This window comes from Hyla sarda, chromosome 1 (genome assembly GCF_029499605.1).
Source record: "Hyla sarda isolate aHylSar1 chromosome 1, aHylSar1.hap1, whole genome shotgun sequence".
In the NCBI taxonomy this organism is placed as follows: Eukaryota; Metazoa; Chordata; class Amphibia; order Anura; family Hylidae; genus Hyla; species Hyla sarda.
This window is the reverse complement of record NC_079189.1, coordinates 252,505,125-252,528,521: the sequence shown is the minus strand read 5'-3', so window position 1 is coordinate 252,528,521 and position 23,397 is coordinate 252,505,125. Positions and strand designations below refer to the sequence as shown.

At 44.7% G+C, this 23,397-nt stretch overlaps 1 protein-coding gene across 3 annotated transcripts in view; it reads left to right on the top strand.

Annotated features, from left to right (window-relative positions):
• LOC130367859 (excitatory amino acid transporter 1-like) overlaps positions 1–23,397 on the top strand; it is a 338,220-nt gene that overhangs the window by 8,168 nt on the left and 306,655 nt on the right. For all 3 annotated transcript variants that reach the window (XM_056570764.1, XM_056570754.1, XM_056570782.1), the window contains exon 2: positions 4,518–4,692. The gene's annotated coding sequence lies outside the window, so the exon portion shown is untranslated. The remainder of the gene's footprint in view (positions 1–4,517; positions 4,693–23,397) is intronic.

The window sequence follows — 23,397 nt, the reverse complement described above, 5'->3', positions numbered from 1 at the left end:
GGACAATCGGAGCGGATGTCAGGAGTGACACCCGCTGTGATCTTTCCTTAACTGCAGGTACTACTACTCCCATCATGGAGCACGCTCTGTTCCATGTTGGGAGCTGTAGTACCTGCCATTAAGGAAAGTTCACAGCGGATGTCACTCCTGACACCCGCTGTGATCCTCCTGTATAATGCATAGATGCAGCCGCTCTTCTATGGTCCCCTGCACTGACACCTATTCATATTTCCCACAGAGAGCTGTGATTGGCTGCAACAATCTGGCCAGCTCTCTACGGGAAATATGAATAGGTGTATATATACGGCAGTGCAGGGGAACATAGAAGAGCGGCCACATCTATACATTATACAGAAGGATCGCAACGGAACCCGGGCGATCTCTCAATTAGTACAGGTACTACTACTCCCATTATGGAACTGTGTGTTCCATGCTGGAAGTAATAGTACCGCCTAAAAATAAAGAATAAAAAGTGAAAAACACACACAGATACATTTTTATTATTGTCGGCTATATTTTTAGTGCCTTGCCTGCCCACATAAATTGATCCCTGTTTAAAAAATGAATAAAAATTTTGTTATAAAAAAGAAATTTCGTTAATACAGTTTTCTCCATAACTATAGTATTTTTTTATTTATTAATTTTTTAATGGTACCCTACGAAATTTTATTAAAAAGGCATCTCCATCACTTTTTTTTAGATCGCTAAAGTCCAAAAGAGAAGAAAAAATTCCAAAGTTAAAACCCACATGGATTTTTTTTTTTTTTAATCCCCTAGACTTCTATGGTTTCTTAGACTACGCCATGATTTCAATGGAAAAAAAATGCCAGTGGCTCAACATGCTGCGATTTTGCAAAACCGCCAAGGAGCAGATAAATGGCAAAAAAAAGAGTGAAAAAACTCCAAAAGGATTAAAAAAAAAACGCCAAACTGAAAAACGCCAAGTGGAAAAAGAATTTTGCGAAGTCTCATTGATTTACAGCGTTTTTTGGCCGAAAACTAGCCATGCGGCAGAATTGGCGTTTTTCTTGGCGTTTTTCCAAAAAATAAAACAAGTAGAAACTTAGCCTAAAACTACACCAGTCCAGACTTAGTTTAACTTTTTGGTGTATGTGAATAGAGAAATTTCTGAAAATGTGTGAAATGCTCTATGATCACTTTGTAAATTTGGTGCTCCTACACATTATCAGCACATAAAAAAATGCTTCACTTACACCTACATTGATGAATGCCGGCCATATTGTGCAGTATAGACTATTATAAGAGAATAATGTAGAGGTTCTTACCTATGCCTTGTTCTTACCTATTTTAGCTGATGTGGCAGGCACAGGCTCTATTTTGGATGTTATTACTGAATTGGTTATGTAATGCAGCCTACAGTTACCATAAATCCTCTGGCTGAGGGTGTGGCTTTTGATTATTGTAGCTGGTCATCTAATTAAGCTGCTAGTGCTGAAGTTCACCAAGGTGAACCCATTAGACTCATAAGGAGGTTGAGGTATATTCACATTTGGAAAGATTTATCAAATCCTGTGCAGGGGAAATAGGAAGCAGTTGCCCATGTCAACCAATTTGGTTGCTCCTTTAGTTTGAAAAAAAAGGTCTCTGAAAAATAAAAGATGCAATCTGGTTGCTATGGGCTTTAACTCTGCACAGGTTTTGATAAAGCTCCCCAGTTTTTGCAGTTTTTGATGCATTTTTTATATTTAAAGTGCATTTTTTTAGACAAAGTAGTTTGACACATTTACAAGGTTGTTTTGAGGTGTTTTATGAAGATGTGAAGTCTTTAGGCTGTGTTTGCACATTTTATTGCACTTTTCACATTTTTACTGCATATTGGCAGTTTTTGCCTTGATTTGTACAATTGTGGTGAAATAAAAAAAATTGCCATGCTTTTGGGGACATCATGGCAAAAACACAACAGCAAGAAATGCAGTGTGTGAACACAGCCTCAGGTGTATAACTTTTAGACACTATGGGGGAGATTTATCATTGCTTTTAGAGCATTTTTTTGTCTATGTTTAGACGCAGTTCAGGCGCAAGCAGCATATTTATACTTTTATGTGTCTTTTGATATAGACAGTTTCACTCTTTTTGCCTACCTGTAGAACTTTTTCATTTTGACCATGCAGGGGTCACGTATTTATCATTTGTGACTTTTGTCAAAAGTCACTATATTGTGCGCAAAGGTACTTTTTTAGGCCCAAAGCTACACCACCTACCAGTAGGCGTGAGAATCACTTCTGCCTTCTGCAATTCAACCTTTAAAGGAGATGTCCGGCGCAGACTTTTTCTATTCCGTCCTGCCTGGGCTGTAAAAAGAGACAAAACAAACTTTCACTTACCTCCATATGTTGCCCCGGAGCTCCGAAACAGCTGATCGGTTGGCCGGGCTGTTAACTTCCTACTTCCTTTAGCCCTGTATGTCACACGGCGCTTCATCCCATCACCGGCCGAGGCGGGACATCGCTGCGGCCGGTGATAGGCTGAAGCGCCGTGTGATGTACCGGGCTAAAGGAAGTAGGAAGCAGACAGCCCGGCTGACTCATCAGCTGTTGCAGAGCTCCGGGGCAACATATGGAGGTAAGTGAAAGTTTGTTTTGTCTCTTTTTGCAGCCCAGGCAGGACGGAATAGAAAAAGCCTGCGCCGGACATCTCCTTTAAAGGGGTATTCCAAAGGATAGGGGATAAGATGTCAGATCGCCGCGGTCCTGCTGATGGGGACCCCCGGGATCGCTCTGTGCTGTAATGATAGCGCGGTGCCGCAGCGGGGATCCCAGTGCTCCGCAGCAGCGGGACCGCGGCGATCTGACATCTTATCCCCTATCCTTTGGATAGGGGATAAAATGTCTAGGGGCGGAATACCCTTTTAACCTCTTGTGGACGACAGCGTCCCACTCCCCTTCTGTGACAAACGCTCAGGAGCTGAGCGTGGGTCATAGCTGGGTGGTCCTGCCACCAGGACTCATCTCTAATGTCAGACATCATTGATCACAGTGATGCTCGGCTTTAACCCCTTAGATACCGCAATCAAGTTTGATTGTAGCATGTAAAAATGCAAGTAAAAATGTCCCGGCAGCTCTGTGAAAGTAAGTAAAAACACCTAACCTGCCAAATTCAGGACCCGGGAAAGTGTCTTCTTCCCTCCCTCACAAGAAAAAGTCTAGAAAAAAGTGTATGTGGTAGAGCTTTTCCCACCACAGCAAAGCTGCGCAAAATTCATCATCCTGCTGCACCTTCTTGATAAATAAGATGTACGCTAGTCAAACCCACCACCCAAATAAACGTGGGAAAATAGCGCTACCATAGACATTCTTTGATAAATCTGGGCCTATATATTCGGATCCCATAGAGCAGCCTTTGGGCATGCTGGGAGTTGTAGTTTTGCAACAGCTGGAGGCACAATTGTTGGGAAACACTGCCATAGGGATAGAAGCAGCAGCATACATGTCTAGGTGGAGATCTGGTAGGTGATGATGTCATCCTATAGTTCCTAGGACTTAAAGGGGTACTCCATTCCTCGGCAACTTATCCCCTATCCACAAGATAGGGCAGTGTTTCCCAACATACATCTTAGCTATGAGGAGCGATTAAAGGAGTTACAATTGTTTAGTCTTGAGAAGAGACGTTTAAGGGGGGATATGATAAACGTATATAAGTATATTAATGGCCCATACAAAAAATATGGAGAAAAACTGTTCCAGGTTAAAGCCCCCCAAAAGCACTCCCTCCGTCTGGAGAAGAAAAAGTTTAGTCTCAAGGGGCGACACGCCTTCTTTACCATGAGAACTGTGAACTTATGAAACAGTCTACCTCAGGAACTGGTCACAGCAGGAAAAATTAACAGCTTTAAAACAGGATTAGATACATTCCTGGAACAAAATAACATTAATGCTTATGAGGAAATATAAAATCCCATCCCTTCCCCAATATCGCGCCACACCCCTACCCCTTAATTCCCTGGTTGAACTTGATGGACATATGTCTTTTTTCGACCGTACTAACTATGTAACTATGTAACCAGGGTGCCTCCAGGTGTTGCAAAACTACAACTCCCAGCATGCCTGGACAGCCAAAGGCTGTCCAGGCATGCTGAGAGTTGTAGTTTTGCAACACCTGGAGGCACCCTGGTTGGGAAACACTGGGATAGAGGACAAGTGACTGATCGCGGGTAGTCCAGCTGCTGGGACACCTGCGATCTCCTACCTGATTACGGGTGACCACAGCCCCAAGCTGTGACTGACACGCCCACTTCATTTATTTTTATAAGAGATACTGCTATATCCGTCTCTCCCATATACATGAATGGATGGGGAGTGAAGACAATGGCCATCCGAAGCCTAGCACAGCCGGCGCTCTGAACATAAATGTCCCCCCGCCAATCAGACATCTTATCCCCAACTTCTACATCACATTTTATGTAGTAGATAATGGAAAAGTTAGCCATTCTGCAAATACATATTCAGTAGTAAAATGTACTACATTTTATGTTTTGCCCATACTCTGTTTTTGTTTAGAGCTTGTTGCCCTGGATACTGCTCAAGCGGATGGCTGAGCCGCTGAAGTCACTCCCACTGCATAGCAGCAGAAGGCTTAGTGGTTGGGATCTTTAGATTGCGCTCACATGTGTAACCCAGGCCAAAACCAGGAAGTGAAGCAGGATGAAGCGATGCAGGGAGCTGAAACCACAAGGTGGGCAAACCTTTTTAAGTACTGTGGGTCAAACTGGTGATTACACAACTAAGTTTTAGTAATATATATCTAGAGTAGAGTAGTATTGTCTGCATATAAAAGGTGAGATGTAAAATAATGATATCTGTTCACCTTGCACAGTTGGATCAAAGTCACAACATCTGTAAATTGCATAGGAAAATTTCCGGAGCTGCCTCCCAGTGATTGGTGCCACAGGATGTCTTGCCCAAAGAAAAGAATAGCTTTTATTCCCCAATGGAGATAAAAAAAATATCTGGGATTGTATAGGCGCTAACAGCAGGATGAAGTATGCCTAGGATGCCAGATCTTACAAACTAACAATCTTTTATTTGCCAACACGAAAGTGTTTCCAGACTCTAGGGCCCAGGTTTATCAAACTTTGTGAGAGAAAAAAATAGAGATCACAGCTCAGCTTTCACTTTACCAGAGCTCGTTAGCTGAGCTGTCATTGGTCCTGTGGGGAAATCACTCACTTTTTTCTCTCATACAGTTTGATAAATCTCCCCAGAGGTCTTTCTGTCAATGTGAATATGGCTTATACTTATGTTGTGGCTCAGTATGGGAGTTGCTACCCTCGTACCCTTGCTGCCCTGTCAGGCAGCCTCCTTGCAGTGTCCCCTGGGGCCCCCCTGTATCTGTTCTACTGTAATTGTATATTATCTCCTATGTTATGTATATAAGAATGTTTTATCGTTAACCCCTTAAGGACCAGGCCCGTTTTGGCCTTAAAGGGGTTCTCCCTTGTTTATACTGTTTTTTGTTATTATGTTTGTGTGTTATGTGTGTATAACTATATGTTTTTTTCATGTGTGTTGTGATTATGTATATATGTATTTTCTTACCTTTTGTGAAGATCCGGAAGCTGGCCCCTTTTTCTTCCTGTAACCTCGGCCTCCGCCATGTTGTGTTCGGTAAGTGGGATGTCGGGGGGTGTGTTCTTGCTTCTGTCCTTCCTATCTTCTGATGTCCGAGGCAAATCTATTCTTCCTGTTTCTTCCGTGGCTCAGCGACGAATCTGCGGCCTCTTCCGGCACATGCGCAGGTAGTTTTTTTTTTTTTTTTTTTACCAATAAAGTTTTTTTTGTCTAATTGACAAACTGTCTGCGCTTGCGCAAAGCTACACTATTAGCGTAGACCTAACGTACGCTACGCTGTTAGCGTAGCACTTGCGTACTCGCGCATGCGCAGACAGTTTGTCAATTAGACAAGAAAAGCTTTATTGGTAAAAGAAACAAACTACCTGCGCATGCGCCGGAAGAGGCCACAGATTCGTCGCTGAGCCTCGGAAGAAACAGGAACAAAAGATTTGCCTCGGACGTCAGAAGATAGGAAGGACAGAAGCAAGAACACACCCCGACATCCCACTTACCGAACACAAAATGGCGGAGGCCGAGGTTACACAGCAAGCGGCTGGAAGAAAAAGGGGCCAGCTTCCGGATCTTCACAAAAGGTAAGAAAATACATATATACATAATCACAACACACATAAAAAAAAACATATACTTATACACACATAACACACAAACATAATAACAAAAAACAGTATAAACAAGGGAGAACACCTTTAAGAACCAGAGCGTTTTTTGCACATCTGACCATTGTCACTTTAAGCATTAATAACTCTGGGATGCTTTTACCTTTCATTCTGATTCCGAGATTGTTTTTTTCGTGACATATTCTACTTTATGTTAATGGTAAAATTTCATCGATACTTGCTAAATTTTAGGAAAAAATAAAAAATTTAGCATTTTTATAACTTTGAAGCTCTCTGCTTTTCAGGAAAATAGACATTAGACAAATTGACATGTTTTTACTTTTGGAAGACATCATAGGGCTTCAAAGAACAGCAGCAATTTTTCCAATTTTTCACAAAATTTTCAAAATCAGAATTTTTCAGGGACCAGTTCAGTTTTAAAGTGGATTTGAAGGGCCTTCATATTAGAAATACCCCATAAATGACCCCATTATAAAAACTGTACCCCTCAAATTATTCAAAATGACATTCAGTAAGTATGTTAACCCTTTAGGTGTTTCACAGGAATAGCAGCAAAGTGAAGGAGAAAATTCAAACTCTTCATTTTTTACACTCGCATGTTCTTGTAAACCCAGCTTTATGAATTTTTACAAGGGGTAAAAGGAGAGAAATCTTCCTAAAATTTGTAACCCAATTTCTCTCATATTTGTGCTCAGGGCTTACATTCGAGCTTGTGGTAGCCAGCGCTGAATACACATCTATGCAAACCATACATTTACTTACCACGCGGTTTGAGTTGTTCCGTACTTGAGATTGCACCTACATACAAACCTATGTAGCTATATAAATAAGAATGACTGACAAAGCGGTTGAGTTGTGCCCATAGCCGTGTATGAGGGCACGCCTATAGAGGGCATACCCTATGGTGAATTGATAAGAATAAGGGAGGGTTGGGAGGGTACCTGGAAACCACGTACGCCCCGCCTGTACGTTGCGGGGGGGGGGGGGGGGGCGTTTTATAGTGGTGCCCCCTGCATGGCCCCGCCTGTAGGTGCAGGGGGCGAGGGAGTTCACGCCCCCTTGCACAAATTCAGCCCGAAAGGCTTCCTACTTGTGCTCAGGGCTTACATTCGAGCTTGTAGTAGCCAGCGCTGAATACACAACTATGCAAACTATAAATTGACTTACCAAGCGGTTTGAGTTGTTCCGTACTTGAGATTGCTCCTACATACAAACCTATGTACAGTGGTCCCTCAACATACCATGGTAATTCATTCCCAACGAGCCATCGTTTGTCGAATCCATTGTATGTTGAGGGATTCGTGCAATGTAAAAAGGGCATGTTCTACTCACCTGTCCCCGCCGCTCCGGACCGCGTCCCTCCGCTCCCGATGGTGTCCCCGCCCCTCCCAATGGTGTCCCTGGTCCTCCGCTGGGCTCTCCTGGTCTTCTCCGGTCCTCCGCTGGGCTCTCCTGGTCTTCTCGGGTCCTCCGCCGTCTTCCTCAAGGCCTTACTGGGCCTACGTAGCGACGTCAGTACGTCGCTGCGTACGCCGTTCCTAATGGATGACGGGACGGCGTGCGCCGCAACGTATTGACGTCACCAGAGAGGGCCAAGAAGACACCGGAGGACCAGCGCTGGACCCGGAGGGCACCCCGGAGCATCGTGGAGGGGTAAGTAATACTTACCGCACCACACGGGGAACATTAAGCTGCTATCCGGCAGCAGCTTAAGCCTTTTGCGCTGCCGGATAGCACTTAATGGGATGGCCCCGACATAAAAGAGCATTGTATGTCGATGCTGGCATCGACATGCGATGGCCTCTGAGAGGCCATCGTATGTCGATTTGATCATATGTCGGGGCCATCGTATGTCGGGGGGGTCACTGTACCTATATAAATAAGAATGACTGACGAAGCGGTTGAGTTGTGCCCATAACCGGGTATGAGGGCACGCCTATAGAGGGCAAAAAATCAAGAAGTAGAATTAATAACAACATTCCTGACCATAATAACCAACACCACAACCAGTCATGTCTATCTTCCCCTAAACTGTTCTCGCTAGACTCAAGAAACCAAGAGAGTTGTGCCTGCCGGCTGGCGACAACATGAGGCTGTACCTTTCACTGAGAAGATATGGTAATGACGCCTACTGCGTCCGGCCCGGCACTGGGACGGGACCTGACTACGTGCTGGCGGATTCGTTCATATTGACATGCTCACTGTGGTAATTGCAGAAAGGGGAAACCGATAGAGCTTGTCGGGCATGACATGTCCTCCTGTCCCTGCTGATAAGTGGCAAAATCTACATTGTTAGTTAAGAGATATGAAGAGTTGACTGGACTGTACCGTGAGCCGTATCATAACCTGCCAACGTACCTTCACGAATATGGTCTCGGGAATAATGACCTGCAGCGAACAACTGGCCTCCTCATCCTGACCATGCCTGCAGACTTGACAGATCTGAGTAACAATTAAGCCTAAGGACTATCATGCCTGCAGACAGGCATCAACAGAACCACTGTGTCCGCAGACATGACCGACCTCTCCGTGACTATCGTACCTGTAGATTTTGACAGGTCTTGCATTCCCTCATGCCTGTGGATGTGGAAGGCCTCTATGTGACTATCATACCTGTAGACTGACTGGCCTCGCATACCCTCGTGCCTGTGGATGTGACAGGTCTTTGCGTAACCGCTGTTCCTGACTCGAACCTCGTACCTGTAGGCTTGACAGGTCTTTGAGTAACCCTCATGTCTGTGGAAGTGATAGCTGTTAGCGTGACGCTGACATGAGTGGACAAGACAGATTAATGCGTGAAATAACCACCAATGAATCGTGAAATTGTAACTCTATGACCTGTGTTAGGGAAATATTGACTAAGCCGTGAATCTCCCTGCAGGCGTGGCAGGTGGAGATGGTATGCAACCCCTGAGTTAATTTTTTTTTCCTGTAATGCGGGAGTGAATGGCAGCTGAGTGCCTGACATGATGTATGCATGGAGAAATGGGATGAGACTAAGTGTATGCTGTTGCGCTGAAGAAGAGTCAGAACAGGATACGCAGGGGCCCCCATTGAAGACGTGTCAGCCAGACGGTTGACCCACTGCCTATGTGAATCGAGTCATATTGCACTGAAGCAGAGTCAGGAACAACAGACTTCACCAGGACCCCGACTGAAGCGAGTCACACCTGAGGAACTTGGTGGGTGAGAGGACACGCAAGGCTCTGAAGATGTGTCAGTAGCAGCGTCAGTGTGTGAGCAAGTAACTGTGGTGAGCAAGCAAGAGTGGTGAAAGTAACATGGATCAGTGGGTACGTGTTGTGAAGTACATATTTACCTTCATTTTTTTTTTTTTTTTTTTGACGTGTGATATCTGATAGGAGTCTACAACCACGTTACTCGGTGTAACCCCCTGTGGGCATGGCATATGAGGGGTATGCCAACCATCTGTGTTTCGTGATGTCGTGCTCTGAAGAAGTGTCAGTAAAAGCCACTACGCAGTGCTGCACCCTGCAGACGTGGCAGGTATGACCGGGAAAGAACCACCTATGTGTCATGAAGTTGTTATTCAGAAGACATGTCAATAACAACAAATAAGTAGCGCGTCTCCCTGCAGAACGTGGCAGGTGAAGTGGGTGTAGACCACTTGTGTCGTGGTATGAATGTGCAGAATAACGTGTCAGCGACCACAATTTTAGTGCATGCTGTAGGACCAGTTAAAAGGTAAGTGGTGAGCGTATGACGAGATACGGATGCTTTATCTGGGACTGAGCAGTTACTATGGTAACGAGAGTGTGGAATGTCAGCTACGGGGACCAATAGCCGGTACCGCCGTGTGTGCAGAGTGACTATTTGTGATTGTACCGTACAACCTGATAATATCTGTACAGTAAGAAGCTGTGAGCGTGTGTAAGGTATGCCGAGTAAGGTTATACGTATGAACAGTACTAACTATGAGCATGTGTGTGGTAACACAGCGAGGAGCTAGATGCGACAACAGATATGAGCGTACGTTCAGTGTAACCCGTATGCGCACATGTGTGGATGCAGCGGCACACGTGAATGCAGTAGGACCATGACGAGCACAATGCGGTGCTAATGGTATGAGCGTTCGGCACTATGCCTGTACTCACAGTGTGTGGCTTGATGAGCGTATGTACTGTGTGCAACGATGGAACTGTACCCACTGCATGGAAATCTATTATCATATGAACTCTACACAATACTATAGCTGTACTCAATGCATATAACATTATGAGCGTATGTGCTGTATACAACAATGTGACTGTACTCCCTGTATGTAACAGTATGAGCGTGTGTACTGTGTGTGGTACTATAACTGTACCCACTGTGTGCAACACTGCACGTGTGTATTGAATGCAACAGCAAACTACCCACTGTAAGTGACACCAAGAGCGCACGTACTGTACACGGTATCACAGCTGTACCCACTGTATGTGACACTGTGAGCGTGTATTCTATACCATGACGTAACTGTACTTGCATGTTACCCTGAACATTGTGTACTGTAAACGACGTGCTGTACCCACTGCATAAAACACTATGACATGTGTGCTCTATACAACACTGTAACTGTGTGCCCTGCATGTGCCACTAAGAGCGCCTGTTATGCAGGATAAATATTATGAATGTTTATACGCAGTGCAAATGCTTGAGCGTATGTGCAGTATAAAGCGGTGAGCGGCATAGTACCGACATAACGTAAGAGCAGTAAATGTTATGAGTGTATGCACTGTATACGTGTTGCGTGCGGTGTGAAGCCATGAGCGTATGTATTGTGGGAAGCTACGTTTGGAATACATTCTATGAGTGACAGCATGGTATGAGTGCTATGGGTAACTGCATGGTGTAAACGCTAGGAGACTGCACAGTGTAATTGGTATGATGTGTGTGCTCTATACAACGCTGTAACCGTGTGTCCTGCATGTGCCACTAAGAGCGCCTGTTATGCAGGATAAATATTATGAATGTTTATACGCGGTGCAAATGCTTGAGCGTATGTGCAGTATAAAGCGGTGAGCGGTATAGTACTGACATAACGTAAGAGCAGTAAATGTTATGAGTGTATGCACCGTATACGTGTTGCGTGCGGTGTGAAGCCATGAGCGTATGTATCGTGTGAAGCTACGTGTGGAATACATTCTATGAGTAACTGCATGGTGTAAACGCTAGGAGACTGCACAGTGTAATTGGTATGGGTGACTGCATAGTATAGTGGTATGGGTGACTGCACGGTATCAGTGCTGAGCGACTGCACGATATAAATGAGTGACTGCGCAGTATGACGCTATGAGTAACTGGACGGTATGATGATATGAGCGACTGCCCGGTATGATGCTATGAGTGACTGCACGGCATGAATGCTGTGGGTGACTGTGATGGTATAAATGCTATGAATGACTGCACAGTATGAAGCTAAGAGTGGCTGCACAGTAAAAGCGTTATGAGTGACTATACACGGCACGAACGCTACTGGTGACTGCAAAGTATGAAATGCTATGAGTGACTGCGCAGTATGAACGCTATGAGTGACTGCGCAGTATGAACGCTATGAGTGACTGCACAGTATGGAAGCTATGAGTGACTGCACAGTATGGAAGCTATGAGTGACTGCACGGTGTGAAGCTATGAGTGACTGCATAGTACGAAGCGATGAGTGACTGCACAGTATGAACGCTATGGGTGACTGCAGGTATAAAAGTTATATTGACCGCATGGACTGTCTAAAACATAAGCGAAGTGTATCACATGAATGTACTAAAATCGATGTAAGGCAACTGCAACAACCAGTATAAGCTTAATTGTACAGTGTGTAAAAAGCTGTAGGCAGAGCATGCAATTCAACTGTGGTCCTACCACAGCTGGGGAGCTGTTGCAGTGTAACAGAACAGTGAAGGAAACGTGCGCTGCCTGTGCGGGGGAGGACGGGCGAGGCTGGACTGATCCCCCAGCTGCACCCTTGTGGCAAGGCAGCCGGGGACACCCAGCTGAGACACCCCCACCTGGGCTTAATGTGAGAGATATAGCCTGTCAGGGCAGCTACGTTTCTGCCGGCAGGCTGCGGCTGAGCTTTGCCCTCATGCACATCACGTCACGTGACTCGGCGGCGGCACCCTGGCAACAAGGAGTGCAGGTCACGCCGCGAGAGCCATGGGATGCCGGCAGGGGACAAGCAATGTGAACACGGGACCGGGTTGGAGCGCGACCCCGCCGCTGCTGGAAGCGAGAGACCCGGCCGCATGACCGTCTCGGCGTGGGTGGATGACGTCACCCGGCCGGCTCCAGGAGCGCTTCGCGGGGGAACATAGATGACAGGGGACGGGGGCAATAACGAACAATGTCCTGGGATAACCCGGGCCTACCGCAACCGCCACTCCTCTCTGGAAACACTGCACGTGCCTGCCTGGAAACCACGTACACCCGCCTGTACGTTGCGGGGGCGTTTTATAGTGGTGCCCCCTGCATGGCCCCGCTTGTAGGTGCATGGGGCGTGGGAATTCACTCCCCCTCGCACAAATTGAGCCCAAAAGGCTTCCTACGTGTATGTCAAGTGTTCGGCGGGTGCAGTAGAGGGCTCAGAAGGGAAGGAGCGACACTGGGATTTGTGAGAGTTTCTGAAATGGTTTTTGGAGGGCATGTCACATTTAGGAAGCCCCTATGGTGCCATGACAGCAAAAAAAAAAAAAAAAAAAAAAAAAACACATGGCACACTATTTTGGAAACTACACCCCTCAAGGAACCTAACAAGGGGTACAGTAAGCCTTAACACCCCACAGGTGTTTGACAACTTTTCGTTAAAGTTGGATGTGTAAATGAAATTTTTTTTTCTCTAAAATGCTGCTTTTCCCCCAAATTTTACATTTTTACAAGGGGTAGTAGGAGTAAATGACCCCCAAAATTTGTAACCACATTTCTTCTGAGTATGGAAATACCCCATGTGTAGACGTCAAGTGCTCTGCTGGCGCACTACAATGCTCAGAAGAGAAGGAGCACCATTCAGCTTTCGAAGAGTGAATTTGTTTGGAATGGGAGTCATGGGCCATGTGTGTTTACAAAGCCCCCCATAGTGCCAGAACAGTGGACCCCCCCCACATGTGACCCCATTTTGGAAACTACACCCCTCACAGAATTTAATAAGGGGTGCATTGAGTGTTTACACCCCACTGGCATTTAACAGATCTTTGGAATAGTGGGCTGTGCAAATGAAAAACCTGTGGGGCATAAATGCTCACTACACCCCTTATTACATTACGTGAGGGGTGTAGTTTCCAAAACTGGGTCACATGTGGGGGGGTCCACTGTTCTGGCACTATGGGGGGCTTTGTAAACACACATGGCCCATGACTCCCATTCCAAACAAATTCACTCTTTGAAGCTCAATTTCAGACACATTCTCTCTCCCAATGGCGCTCCTTCTCTTCTGAGCATTGTAGTTCGCCGCAGAGCACTTTACATCCACATATGGGGTATTTACATACTCAGAAGAAATGGGGTTACAAATTTTGGGGGGCTTTTTCCCTATTTTCCCTCGTGAAAATGAAAAATTTAGGGTAACACCAGCATTTTAGTGAAAATTTTTTTTTTTCATTTTCCCATCCAACTTTAATGAAAATTCTTCAAACACCTGTGGGGTGTTCAGGCTCACTATACCCCTTGTTACGTTCCGTGAGGGGGTCACATGTGGGTATTTCTTTTTTTGCATCAGAACCGCTGTAAAATCAGCCGCCCCTGTGCAAATCACCAATTTAGGCCTCAAATGTACACAGTGCGCTCTCACTCCTGAGCCTTGTTGTGCGTCCGCATATCATTTTACACCAACATATGGGGTATTTCCGTACTCAGGTGAAATTGCGTTACAAATTTTGGGGGTCTTTTTTTTGCTTTTACCGCTTGTGAAAATATAAAGTATGGGGCAACATCAGCATGTTAGTGTTTTTACACTAACAGGCTGGTGTAGACTCCAACTTTTCCTTTTCATAAGGGGTAAAAGGAGAAAAAGCCCCCCAAAATTTGTAGTGCAATTTCTCCCGAGTACGGAAATACCCCATATGTGGCCCTAAACTGTTTCCTTGAAATACGACAGGGCTCTGAAGTGAGAGAGCGCCATGCGCATTTGAGGACTAAATTGGGGATTGCATAGGGGTGGACATAGGGGTATTCTACACCAGTGATTCCCAAACAAGGTGCCTCCAGCTGTTGCTAAACTCCCAGCATTCCTGGACAGTCAGTGGCTGTCCGGAAATGATGTGAGTTGTTGTTTTGCAACAGCTGGAGGCTCCGTTTTGGAAACACTGCCATACAATACGTTTTTCATTTTTATTCGGGGGGACAGTGTAAGGGGTGTATATGTAGTGTTTTACCCTTTTATTATTTGTTAGTGTAGTGTAGTGTTTTTAGGGTACACTCGCGTGTTACGGTGAGTTTCCCGCTAGGAGTTTGCGCTGTGGCGAAAAATTTGCCGCAGCCCAAACTTGACGCAGGAAACTTACTGTAAACCCACCTGTGTGAATGTACCCTGTACAATCACATGGGGGGGGGGGCAAACCTCCAGCTGTTTCAAAACTACAACTCCCAGCATGTACTGACAGACCTTGCATGCTGGGAGTTGTACTTTTACAACAGCTGGAGGCACACTGGTTGGAAAACCTTCAGTTAGGTTCTGTTACCTAACTCAGTATTTTCCAACCAGTGTGCCTCCAGCTGTTGCAAAACGACAACTCCCAGCATGTACTGATCGCTGAAAGGCATGCTGGGAGATGTAGTTATGCAACAGCTGGAGGTACGCACTTACAACTCCCAGCATGCCGAAACAGCATGCTGGGATTTCCATTTTTGCAACATCTGGAGGGATATAGTTTAGAGACCACTTGAAAATGATCTCCAAACTGTGGCCCTCCAGATGTTGCAAAACTACAAATCCCAGCATGCCCAGACAGCAAACAGCTGTTTGGGCATGATAGGAGTTGTAGTTTTGCAAGATCCAGAGGGCTACAGTTCACTGGACAGTGATATCCAAACTGTAGCCCTCCAGCTGTTTGCAACATCTGGTGGGCTACAGTATAGAGGCCACTGTATAGTGGTCTTAGACTGTAGCCCTCCAGATGTTGCTAGGCAACTCACCGGCTTCCGTAGGATCCAGCGAGCCGCATAGCCGTCCTCTTCTGCCTCCACCAATGGGTAAGTGGACTTCATCCCCGGTCCTCTGTTGTTTCCTCGTTCTGCCTTGCCTATTGTGGGTGGGCGGGACGGGGAAAGCGAAAGTTAACCGACCCCGATCTGCTGTTGGTCGTCGCTTCTGACAACCAATAGCAGGGATAGGAGGGGTGACACCCCTGCCACCTCACTCCCATCCCTTCAGGTGGATCATGGGTGTCTTGGACAACCACGATCCCCTTATATTCCGGGTCACCGGGTCACCATAGACCCGTATGACCAGGAATGACAACAGCGGGCCCAGTACTGAACCTTGGGGTACAACACTAATTACCGGGGACCAATCAGAGTACGAATCATTGACCACCACTCTCTGGGTACGATCCATGAGCCAGTGTTCTATCCAGTTACAAACTAAAGTTTCCAAGCCCAAAGACCTTAACTTACCTGTCAGACGTCTATGAGAGACAGTATCAAATGCTTTAGCAAAATCCAGAAACACTATATCCACAGCCATTCCTCTGTCAAGGCTTCTACTCACCTCTTCATAAAAGCAAATTAGATTGGTTTGACAACTTCTATCCTTAGTAAACCCATGCTGGCTATCACTTATAATACTATTATCCCCTATGTATTCCTGTATGTAATCCCTTATAAGTCCTTCAAACAATTTACCCACAATGCACGTTAAACTTACCGGTCTATAATTGCCTGGCGAAGACCTAGAGCTCTTCTTGAAGATTGGTACCACATTCGCCTAGCGCCAGTCCCTTGGCACAATACCAGACACCAGAGAATCTCTAAATATCATGAACAAGGGTACAGATATTACTGAACTTACCTCTCTAAGAACTCTTGGGTGCAATCCATCTGGCCCTGGAGATTTTGCTTACATTTACTTTACTTAACTTACCTTGTACCATCTCTACATTAAGCCAGTTCAGTACATTACATGATGTGTTACCAGCACTGACCTGGCCAATGTCAGCTCCTCCTTCTTCCCTAGTATATACAGAACTAAAGAACCCATTCAGTAGCTCCGCCTTCTCTTGATCGCCCTTGACAACCTCCCCATTATCATTATTAAGGGGTCCTACAGTCTCTGTCCTTGTTTTTTTTGTATTTATATATCTAAAAAAATATTTAGGATTAGTTTTGCTTTCTTTGGCCACTTGTCTCTCATTTTGAATTTTTGCAGTTTTTATTAAATTTTTACAGATTTTATTAAGTTCTTTGTACTGTTTAAATGTTATAGCTGACCCATCAGATTTGTATTTTTTGAAGGCTATTTTTTTCTTGATTATTGCTCTTTTAACATAATTTGTCAGCCATGTAGGATTTAGTTTTAATCTTTTATATTTGTTCCCCTTTGGTATATATTTAGATGTATAGTTATTTAGAGTTGATTTAAAGATGTCCCATTTACCTTCTGTATCAGTATTTGACAACACCTCCCCCCAGTCTATGTCCTGTAGTGCAGCTCTCAGCCCAGGGAAGTTTGCCTTTTTAAAGTTATATGTTTTTGCTTTCCCCGTCTGTCTTTGTTTTCTACATTTTAAGTCAAAAGTAACTATATTGTGGTCGCTATTACCAAGGTTTTCCCGCACAGTTACATTACCAACCAGCTCTGCGTTGTTGGAAATGATCAGATCCAACAAGGCATCACTTCTTGTTGGGTCCTCCACAAACTGGCCCAGAAAATTATCCTGCAATAAATTTAGGAATTTTCTCCCCTTTGTAGTTTTAGCCAACCCCGGACCCCAATCTATATCTGGATAGTTAAAATCTCCCATTATTACCACTGTACCTGCCCGGGCGGCCCTCTCTATTTGTTTATACAGCCCACCTTCTATTTCCTCAGTGATATTAGGGGGTCTGTAGATTACACCAAATATAATTTTTTCAGTATTTCCCTCCTTTTGTAATTCTACCCACAGTGATTCCACCTCCTCAGAATCATCACACACTATGGCATCGTTCACACTGACTTTCATACCACTTCTTACATACAGACAGACTCCACCACCTTTTCTGTTCATTCTATCCTTGCGAAAGAATGTAGACCCCTGCAGATTAACAGCCCAGTCATGCGAGGAGTCCAGCCATGTCTCAGTGACCCCAACTATATCAATATGTTCCTCCAGTATCAAGGCCTCAAGCTCCCCCATTTTATTTGCTGGGCTTCTGGCATTTGTGAACATACACTTTCCATTTCCATTAAGTTTTACACATATAGTCTCACTAATGGGATTTTCTGAGTTATTGGGGTTAATGTTATTATTTGAGTTATAAGGGCTAATTGTACTATTTAAGTTATTGGGGCTAATGGGATTTTTTGAGTTATTGGGTCTAACGTTATTATTTAAGTTATTGGGGCTAATGGTATTTTTTGCGTTATTGGGTCCAACGTTATTATTTAACCCCTTAAGGACCAGGCCAGTTTACACCTTAAGGACCAGAGCGTTTTTTGCAAATCTGACCACTGTCACTTTAAACATTAATAACTCTGGAATGCTTTTAGTTATCATTCTGATTCCGAGATTGTTTTTTCATGACATATTCTACTTTAACTTAGTGGTAAAATTTTATGGTAACTTTATTAATCCTTTCTTGGTGAAAAATTCCCAAATTTGATGAAAAAAAATAAAAATTTTGCATTTTTCTAACTTTGAAGCTCTCTGCTTGTAAGGAAAATGGATATTCAAAATACATTTTTTTGGGGTTCACATATACAATATGTCTACTTTATGTTTGCATCATAAAATTTATGAGTTTTTACTTTTGGAAGACACCAGAGGGCTTCAAAGTTCAGCAGCAATTTTGACATTTTTCACAAAATTTTCAAACTCACAATTTTTCAGGGACCAGTTCAGTTTTGAAGTGGATTTGAAGGGTCTTCATATTAGAAATACCCCATAAAAGACCCCATTATAAAAACTACACCCCCCAAAGTATTCAAAATGACATTCAGTAAGTGTATTAACCCTTTAGGTGTTTCACAGGAATAGCAGCAAAGTGAAGGAGAAAATTCAAAATCTTCATTTTTTACACTTGCATGTTCTTGTAGACCCAATTTTTGAATTTTTGCAAGGGGTAAAAAGGAGAAAATTTTTACTTGTATTTGAAACCCAATTTCTCTCGAGTAAGCACATACCTCATATGTCTATGTTAACTGTTCAGTGGGCGCAGTAGAGGGCTCAGAAGGGAAGGAGCGACAAATGGTTTTTGGGGGGCATGTCACCTTTAGGAGGCCCCTATGGTGCCAGGACAGCAAAAAATAAACACATGGCATACCATTTTGGAAACTAGACCCCTCAGGGAACGTAACAAGGGGTAAAGTGAACCTTAATACCTCACAGGTGATTCACAACTTTTGCATATGTAAAAAAAAAATTTTTTTTTTTACCTAAAATGCTTGGTTTCCCAAAATTTTTACATTTTTAAAAAGGGTAATAGCAGAAAATACCCCCCAAAATTTGAAGCCCAATTTCTCCTGATTCAGAAAATACCCCATATGGGGGTGAAAAGTGCTCTGCTGGCGCACTACAGGTCTCAGAAGAGAAGGAGTCACATTTGGCTTTTTGAAAGCAAATTTTGCTCTGGGGGCATGCCGCATTTAGGAAGCCCCTATGGTGCCAGGACAGCAAAAAAAAAAAAAAAACACATGGCATACCATTTTGGAAACTAGACCCCTCGGGGAAGGTAACAAGGGGTTAAGTGAACCTTTATACCCAACAGGTGTTTCATGACTTTTGTATATGTTTTCCCAAAAATTTTACATTTTAAAAAAAGGGTAATAGCAGAAAATACCCCCCAAAATTTGTAACACAATTTCTCCCGAGTACGGCGATACCCCATATGTGGCCCTAAACTGTTGCCTTGAAATACGGCAGGGCTCCAGAGAGAGAGTGCCATGAGCATTTGAGGCCTAAATTAGGGACTTGCATAGGGGTGGACATAGGGGTATTCTACGCCAGTGATTCCCAAACAGGGTGCCTCCAGCTGTTGTAAAACTCCCAGCATGCCTAGACAGTCAGTGGCTATCTGGCAATACTGGGAGTAGTTGTTTTGCAACAGCTGGAGGCTCCGTTCTGGAAACAGTGGCGTACCAGACGCTTTCATTTTTATTGGGGAGGGGGGCTGTGTAAGGGTATGTGTATATTTAGAGTTTTTTACTTTTTATTTTATTTTTTGTTAGTGTAGTGTTTTTAGGGTACAGTCGCACGGGCGGGGGGTTCACAGTAGTTTCTCGCTGGCAGCTTGAGCTGCGGCAGAAAATTTGCCGCAGCTCAAACTTGCAGACGGATACTTTCTGTAAACCTTCGCCCATGTGAGTGTACCCTGTACGTTCACATGGGGGGGGGGGAGAAACATCCAGCTGTTGCAAAACTACAACTCCCAGCATGTACGGTCTATCAGTGCATGCTGGGAGTTGTAGTTTTGCAACAGCTGGAGGCACACTGGTTGTGAAACACCGAGTTTGGTAACAAACTCAGTGTTTTGCAACCAGTGTGCCTTCAGCTGTTGCAAAAGCTACAACCCCCAGCATGTACGGACAGCGGAAGGGCATGCTGGGTCTTGTAGTTATGCAACAGCGGGAGGCATACTACTTTGGCTGGGGATGCTGGGGATTGTAGTTATGCAACAGCTGGAGACACACTGGTTTGCTACTTAACTCAGTGTGCCTTCAGCTGTTGCAAAACTACAACTCTCAGCAGTCACCGACAGCCAACGGGCATGCTGGGAGTTGTAGTTATGCAACCACCAGATGCACCACTACAACTAACGGCCCCGATCAGAGACGGCCCCGATCAGCCAGTAATTCCGAGTCATCGGGTCACTGGAGACCCGATTGACCCGGAATCCGCCGCAGATCGCTGGACTGAATTGTCCATAAATCTACGGCAATCGCCGACATGGGGGGACATAATGACCCCCTTGGGCGATATGCCGGGATGCCTGCTGAGCGATTTCAGCGGCGGGTCCCGGAAATGCTCAGGGCGTATCCATACGCCCTCGGTCCTTAAGGACTTGGAAACGGGGGCGTATGAATATTATTCTATCCGTCTTCCTGATTATAGAATCCCCTACCACAACTAACTGTCATGGCCTACCTGCATTACCATCCGTTTTGCCCAACCACAATAGGCCGGACAGAACGGGGAAACCGACAGAGGACCGGTGCCAAAGATCCACTTACCCATCTGGCGGCAGCGGGTGGCGATGTTGTGTGGCTGGCTCCCTGGATCCTACGGAAGCTGGTGAGTTGCCTAGCAACATCTGGGGGGCTACAGTCTGAGACCACTATACAGTGGTCTCTAAACTGTTGCCCTCCAGATGTTGCAAAACTACAACTCCCAACATGCCCAGACAGCTATCTCGGCAGGCTGGGAGTTGTAGTTGCATACCTTCAGCTGTTGAATAACTACATCTCCCAGCATGCACTTTGGCGAACAGCTGGAGGCACACTGGTTGGAAAATACTCAGTTAGGTAACAGAACCTGAAGGTTTTCCATCCAGTGTCCCTCCAGCTGTTGCAAAAGTACAACTCCCAGCATGCACGGTCTGTCAGTAGATGCTGGCAGTTGTAGTTTTGAAACGGCTGGAGGTTTGCCCCCCCCCCCCCCCCCCCATGTGAATGTACAGGGTACATTCACACGGGAGAGTTTACAGTAAGTTTCCTGCCTCAAGTATGAGCAGCGGAAACTCACCGTAAACCTCCGCCCTAGTGAATGTACCCTAAAAACACTATACTGCACTACACTACACTAACACATAATAAAGGGTAAAACACTACATATACACCCCCTTACACTGTCCCCTCCCCCAATAAAAATGTAAAACGTATTGTAAGGCAGTGTTTCCAAAACGGAGCATCCAGCTGTTGCAAAACAACAACTCCCAGCATTTCCGGACAGCCACTGACTGTCCAGGCATGCTGGGAGTTTAGCAATAGCTGGAGGCACCCTGTTTGGGAATCACTGGCGTAGAATACCCCTATGTCCACCCCAATGCAATCCCTAATTAAGTCCTCAAATGCGCATGGCGCTCTCTCAATTCAGAGCCCTGTCGTATTTCAAGGAAACAGTTTAGGGCCACATATGGGGTATTTCCGTACTCTGGAGAAATTGCACTACAAATTTTGGGGGGCTTTTTCTCCTTTTACCCCTTATGAAAAGGAAATGTTGGGGTCTATATCAGCCTGTTAGTGTAAAAGAAATAAACATTTTTACACTAACATGCTGGTGTTGCCCCCATACTTCTTTTTATTTTCAAAAGAGGTAAAAGGAAAAAAAGAGCCCCAAAATTTGTAACGCAATTTCTCCTGAGTACGGAAATACCCCATAGGTGGGCATAAAATGCTCTGCGGACGCAGAACAAGGCTCAGGAGTGAGAGGGCACTATGTACATTTGAGGCCTAAATTGGTGATTTGCACAGGGGTGGATGATTTTACAGTGGTTCTGACATAAACGCAAAAAAATAAATACCCACATTTGACCCCGTTTTGAAAACGACACCCCCACAGAATATAACAAGGGGTATAGTGAGCCTTAACACCCCACAGGTGTTTGACGAATTTTCGTTAAAGTTGGATGGGAAAATGGAAAAAAAAAAATTTTTCACTAAAATGCTGGTGTTACCCTAAATTTTCAAGGGAAAATAGGAAAAAAGCCCCCTAAAATTTGTAACCCTTTTTCTTCTGAGTAAGAACATACCCCATATGTGGATGTAAAATGCTCTGCTGACGTACTACAATGCTCAGAAGAGAAGGAGTGCCATTGTGATTTTGAAGAGAAAATTTGTCCGGAATTGAGGGCCACGTGTGTTTACAAAGCCCCAGTAGTGCCAGAACAATGGACACATGTGACCCCATTTTGGAAACTACACCCCTCATGTAATGTAATAAGGGGTACAGTGAGCATTTACACGCCACAGGTGTCCAACAGATGTTTGGAACAGTGGTTCGTGAAAATGAAAAATATAATTTTTAATTTGCTCAGCCCACTGTTCTAAAGATCTGTCAAAAGCCAGTGGGGTGTAAATGCTCACTGCACCACTTATTAAATTCGGTGAGGGGTGTAGTTTCCAAAGTGGGGTCACATGTGGGGGGTCCATTGTTCTGGCACCACGGGGGGCTTTGTAAACGTACATGGCCCCCGACTTCTATTCCAAACAAATTCTCTTTCCAAAAGCTCAATGTTGCTCCTCATCTTCTGAGCATTGTAGTTTGCCCGCAGAGCACTTTAATGTCCACACATGGGGTATTTCCATACTCAGAAGAAATGGGGTTACAAATTTTGGGGGTCATTTTCTCCTATTACCCCTTGTAAAAATTTAACATTTCGGGAAAAAACTGAATTTTAGTGAAATTTTTTTTGCTGTTCTGGCACCATAGGGGCTTCCTAAATGCGTCATGCCCCCCAAAAACCATTTCATCAAAATTTGCTTTCCAAGAGCCAAATGTGACTCCTTCTCTTCTGAGCATTGTAGTTCGCCCACAGAGCATTTTACGTCCACACATGGGGTATTTCCATACTCAGAAAAGATGGGGTTACACATTTTGGGGGGCATTTCTCCTGTTACCCTTCATAAAAATTGTAAATTTGGGAAAAAAACTGCACTTCAGTGAAATTTTTTTTTTCCATTTACACATTCGACTTTAATGAAAAATCGTGAAACACCTGTGGGGTGTTAAGGCTCACTGGACCCCTTGTTACGTGCCTTGAGGGGTGTAGTTTCCAAAATGGTATGCCATGTGGGGGATTTTCTGCTGTTCTGGCATCATAGGGGCTTCCTAAATGCGACATGCCCCCCCAATAACCATTTCAGAAAAACTCATTCCCCAAAATCCCATTGTCACTCCTTCTCTTCTGAGCCCTCTACTGCGCCCCGCCGAACACTTGACATACACATATGAGGTATTTCCTTACTCGAGAGAAATTTGGTTACAAATTTTGAGAGGATTTTTCTCCTTTTACCCCTTGTAAAAATTCAAAAACTGGGTCTACAAGAACATGCGAGTGTAAAAAAT